At 52.7% G+C, this 5316-nt stretch overlaps 3 non-coding genes across 3 annotated transcripts; 1 reads left to right on the plus strand and 2 right to left on the minus strand.

Annotated features, from left to right (window-relative positions):
* The first annotated feature begins 769 nt into the window (after positions 1 to 769).
* LOC116745262 lies at positions 770 to 934 on the plus strand. Its single transcript, XR_004347352.1, has one exon. It is a non-coding gene; the product is annotated as a U1 spliceosomal RNA (small nuclear RNA).
* Positions 935 to 3095: 2161 nt separating this feature from the next.
* On the minus strand, positions 3096 to 3169 carry TRNAN-GUU. Its single transcript has one exon. It is a non-coding gene; the product is annotated as a tRNA-Asn (tRNA).
* A 2075-nt stretch (positions 3170 to 5244) lies between these two features.
* On the minus strand, positions 5245 to 5316 carry TRNAQ-CUG. Its single transcript has one exon. It is a non-coding gene; the product is annotated as a tRNA-Gln (tRNA).

Consider the following 5316-nt stretch of genomic DNA (forward strand, 5'->3'; position numbering starts at 1 on the left):
ACCAACCTCTCTTCAAGCAAACAAGTCATCTTTCTATCCCTTATCTTGGTCATCAGCTTCTTTTTCAGAATCTTCATTTCTTGTATTCTGTATGGGGGGGGAAAGGAAAAACATGGTCCCTGGGATACCACGAGATTGAAGTATAGAAGGACGTGCACAGAAAATGCACCGAGTAGCACTCTGAGATGAAACCCTGAATCTGTATGTCTATACACAAGATACATACATATATACTTGTATCCATTGTTTTACAACTTCTTTAATACTTAAAAAATTTTTGGATCAGCATAACACACGATCCCAGAATTCCTTTCCCCGGCGTGTAACGCAGGACAAAAGGTAAGAATTCGAGGAGACTGGCAAAATCGGGCTGTATCTCAGATAAAGGATAAGAGGCGTGTTACCTCGGCTAGGTGGGCTCCCGAAGTGGGCGGACATTGTGACGTCACTTCCCCTTCAGCAGCCGGCCCGCCCATTGGTCATCTCGGCAGGGCGGGGACAGGGCGGGGGTTGGAGGAGAGGAGCCGCCTTAGAGGTCAAGAATGGGGCTTGGCTTATGTAAATCTTGCAGCTTATGGGTACAACAATTCCCCGCGAGCCACTTCCCGGGCTGTGGAAGTTTTCGGGAGAAGTTGCTTGGATTTTATTAGCAGAGTCGTTTGGAGGGGCTGAGAGGTGTGGAAGGGGAGGGGGTGCGGAGGGTGGGTGGGGAGCGTGTGTGTACAGTGTAGGCGTCTAAGGCTGTACGGGGAGGCGGGGAAATTATTTCATACTTACCTGGCAGGGGAAATACCATGATCATGAAGATGGTTTTCCCAATGATGAGGCTCACCCATTGCACCTCGGGTGTGCTGACGCTTGCGATTTCCCCAAATGTGGGAAACTCGACTGCGTAATTTGTGGTAGTGGGGGATTGCGTGCGCGCTTTCCCCCTGCAATTGGTGTTTAATAATAGAAATAATTTCTGTAGCTCGTATAATATGCGGCGCGGGTTTCTGTGTGTTTATTTCGGTCTTTGTAAACGCGTTAAAAAGTAGATACCGGGTTTTCATAATGGCATAGTGTTTGGGGGGGAGTTTACCTGCTGGCGTGGGGGGTGTAGGCTCGTGCCCGGGTCCGCGAGAATCCCGCGTCTCGCGGAGTGGTGGGGGTCTGTGGGCTATGGCCGCTAGACGTGCGCGTCTGAAGCTTGTGCTGCGCGGGAAAAGGAGCCACGGCGGTAAGAGGCCCCCATACTTAAAAAAAAAGTAGATGTTGTATGGGAAGAGTAGGCGCGGGCTTTATTTCTTTTTTGTGGGGAACCGCGTATCAACTTTCCAAGCAAGTGGTTAGGGGTTTTACAGAAAGCGTGATTGAAAAATTATTTTACTCCTTTAGTTTTAGTCTGACTGCTCCTTACTCCGCAGTAAATAGGGTTTCCGCAGCTTTTTTTTTTTTTTTTACAAGTTAGGCTTATCGCAATAAAAATCTCCCAGAAGTTTTGAAACACAGGTTTTTTTAAAAAGCAAGTAGTATGCGGGTTTTCCTGGCAGTGCAGTGGTTAAGGTTTCCCGCGCGGCGCGGAGTACGGGGGCGAGCCTACCAGGTGTGCCCGTGTTGGAATTATTGTTCTCTCTGCACTTGAAGACTTTGCTCCGCAGCAACAAAAGCCACATCGTCAGAAAGTACGGCGATGAGTAGTAGCCACCGCTATCGCTTGCCGCAATAAGAAAAAAGTCCGCGCGTAGCAACGGCGACCCAACACAGCCGGAAATCAGTGAAATTAATTTTTTAAAAAGTAAGAGACTAAGAGTCTGATGAAAAATGGTAGTGAGTTTATGCTGAGGAATGGGAAACTATGGGTCCAATTTATTGCTTGGAGAGTTTGCAATCAATACGCACGAAGGCAAACTGAAGTGGAGCCCAGTGGACCTTGTTGTAGTTGAGAGCACGGAGCAGACAGCAGGAAAACCGCAGGAGTTATCTTTCAGCAGACAGACTCACAGAGATGAGAAAGATACTGAAAGTAAATTAGAACTGCAAACGAGAATCTGTTCATCGTGCAGCACAGTACGGAGCAGTGCGGCCGTAGGAGGAAACTCCCTCAGGGCAGGAGAAATCTTTGACAAGATCAGACTCACACAGGTCGTGCTTCTTACAAGCAGGTAGACTAAAGGGAAAAACAACAAAAATTCGTAATTGTACGCGGTATACCATCTTGCCTGAGTAGCGGACGCTGGTTAGCCCCAGACGGAGCGCTGCTCGGAACCACTTCGCAAATCCTAAAGCAATACCTTGAAACGATCAAGCTGTTTGCAAGTAACTTAACTGCATCCGTCAGCAAAGTTCAGCGTTTACAGGAACACAACTGTCCAGCTTCCAACAAGGCACCATTCACAATGCCTGCTCTATCAGAGATTTTGAGGTAGCCAAAAAAGGCAGGAGGAATGACCCATAATGCAGAGACACATCGGTCATTTGCAAATGACCCAGAGCTGATACAGATGTTAGAATCACCAGAGGAGGACATTAAAACATTTATTCCACCTGTATTCCGTAACTTAAAACAGTTAAATGTACACACGGCAAAACATTAAAAAAAAAAAAAAAAAGACCCGCTCTAACGTAAAGAGATGAAAACTACACTGTCTGAAAGGAAACGTACGTACTACAAGGGATTAACAATGAGCAATTCGAAAACACAGAAGAAAAAATTTTGAATAGGAATTGTCTTGACTTTGCAGAACACTTGGCGTAGAAAGCGACAGTCCCAAACGAAAGGGCGGAGGCGTCCTGAGATGGGGCGGTGAATACTCCGCGCGGGTGGTGCCATGGAGCTTGATTTATGACGTCGCAGCTTGAGTAAGGGATGGCCGCCACCCGTGTGCGTGTGCCTTCATCCTCTGGCAGTTGTCCTGGAACGTACAAGGCAGATGACTTAGTGAGGGCAGCCCTCAGGTGGTGCAAAGAGACCACGGGCACCAGGTAAAAACCGGGAGCAGGCGGAGATCAGCTGAGTGGAGATTTCGGGAAAGGGTCTCTGGGGAGGAACTGAAAGGGCAGACGCATAAAAGCGACAGCTGAGACCTCGCTCATCGCATTCTAAGACCAATCTTCGTCCCTGGGTGGGCTCGAACCACCAACCTTTCGGTTAACAGCCGAACGCGCTAACCGATTGCGCCACAGAGACGAGCGGCTGCGAGGTTTTCTTGTAATATCCTGGAGTCAGAATGTATTCCTCGTCCCTTCCAACGCCAGCGGAAAAGAGATTCAAATGTATCTTGTCCAACCTCGCTGGCGCCATAGACACTGAGTCTCGTCGTCGGGCACGTCCGGCCGTGGACACCGAGCCCGAGTGAGCTGGGGTCTCCGACGAAGCCACGCCGGGCCCACGACCATCCTCGCCTGCTCCTGGCTGCCTCGAAAGCGGCCCCTCTACACGAGACGACTGCCGCCTCTCTCGGGCTCAAGTCCTCCATCTCCCACTCGTGATCGGCCTCACCCGTCGCGCTCACCGCAAGTTCCCCTCCAGGCCCGGGTGGTCGTACGGGGGAAGGACAGCAATCGGCTGTGCCCCCACCGTTCTGCCCCCTCTGGGCGCCTCCAGAGAAGGGCTCCACGAGGCACAACCGGGAGTTTGTTCACCAGGCAGCCCCTCGCCCGGAGCAGGGCCTGGCATTCAGCAGTCGCCCAATAAATGCCTCGCGGAGGATGCATTCCGCCGCCGGGGCCCGGTGTGGTGGGTAGACCAAGAATTCTTATGCCACCTGTAAGGTTTTAGTCCTCGAGGAACCTAGATTTTTCAGATCAGCTGTTCTTCAAAACCTTTCTTCTAGCAGCTGATTTAGAACCAGATAAAAGTCCTAGAAAGGCCAGGAGGGCACCACCCCGTCCGGCTCTGAACTCCCCACCCAAGGCGGTGCTGCGGCCTCAGCCTGCGGGCGCAGGTGTCGGGTCTGAGAGCCGTGAAGCAGGAAAGCTGCAAAGGAGAAAGACGGCTGGGCTAACGTGGATCCGACCACAGCTCCGTAGGTCCCTGGTGGAGCACAGTGGTCGTGGTGTGATTGGTGCGGTGATGGGAGCCTGCCTGCTTGGGTATGAACTCGAATCCTAACAGAAATCCAGCCCGTGCCTGATCACCCCCGGCAACACCGTATGGTTCTACCTTTTGGACTTGGTGCCTTGCCCCCTACTGGCCACAGAGCAGGCGGGAGAGGTGGCGAGGCGCACACCTCATCGGAGGACTCCACGTTCTGAGGACGCCCAAGACTCCGCCCGAGACCCCCACGGCCTGGAGTCAGCATTCCCTCCAGCTGCGCCCTCGCTGACGCTCCCGGTGCCGCCCACTCTGAGGAGAGCGCCTGCGGCTCCAAGAACAAACTTCTCCGCTAACTGGGGGCATTTGGCTGGGTTCATTTGTTACATTGTGTTTTCGATGTCTAGAGGCGACATTTTAAAAATTAATTTTATAATGATTAAAAAAAATGAATGTGGTTCCCGACTCAAACCAAACACGGCATATTCACTACAGTCTAGCCGTGACTATAAGATCTGCGCGTGTCTCAAAGGCCTGGAGGGAGGTGGGTCAGGGATCCCTGCTCTCCTCAGACGCCGGAATCCGCAGCCCGGGCTCCCCTTTCTGGCTGAGCTTGGGATGAAAGGATGAGATTTCCTAGAGTCCAGGTTCAGCTCTTAGCCTAAGAGTGCCTTTTCGTGTCCAATGGAGACTTAGGAGCGAGCAGTTCTGAATAAAATGGGTATAAACTGGGATAGGATCCATTAATATTCGGAATAATAAATAGGGCACCTGAATACAATACAATACAGTACTGGCCATCCAGGTCTGGAACCCTCGACCCGAAAGCTAAGACGCTGTCACCCTGGCTGCTCAGCGACGTCACAGCCCCGCACCGCGACCCTTTACTCACAGGGACCAGCGCGCAGTTACAAGATGTGCGGTGCGAACCCCCCTTGCGGGGCAGGAGTCAGTGGGCGCAGCCTCTGCCTTTTGCCCCCGAGACCCAGGGTGACCCGACGAGGGGGTGCCACCGGCTCGGTCGCTGCGCCCCTGGGCGGCGGGGCCGGGGCCTCCGGTGGCCAACGACGGGCAGAGTCGCCAGGGTGCAGCGGGGACGCCGCGGGCTCGTCCCCTCACCTGCCCTCCACGTCCGCGTGGACCGCGCGGACCGCGCCTCTCCGGGACGCGGGAGCGGGAAAGCACGTCCCATCTGAGGAGTAAAAAATCCTTCTTCTAACTGAACAGAAAGGTCCCACCGAGATTTGAACTCGGATCGCTGGATTCAGAGTCCAGAGTGCTCACCATTACACCATGGAACC

This window comes from Phocoena sinus, chromosome 1 (genome assembly GCF_008692025.1).
Source record: "Phocoena sinus isolate mPhoSin1 chromosome 1, mPhoSin1.pri, whole genome shotgun sequence".
Lineage (NCBI taxonomy): Eukaryota > Metazoa > Chordata > Mammalia > Artiodactyla > Phocoenidae > Phocoena > Phocoena sinus.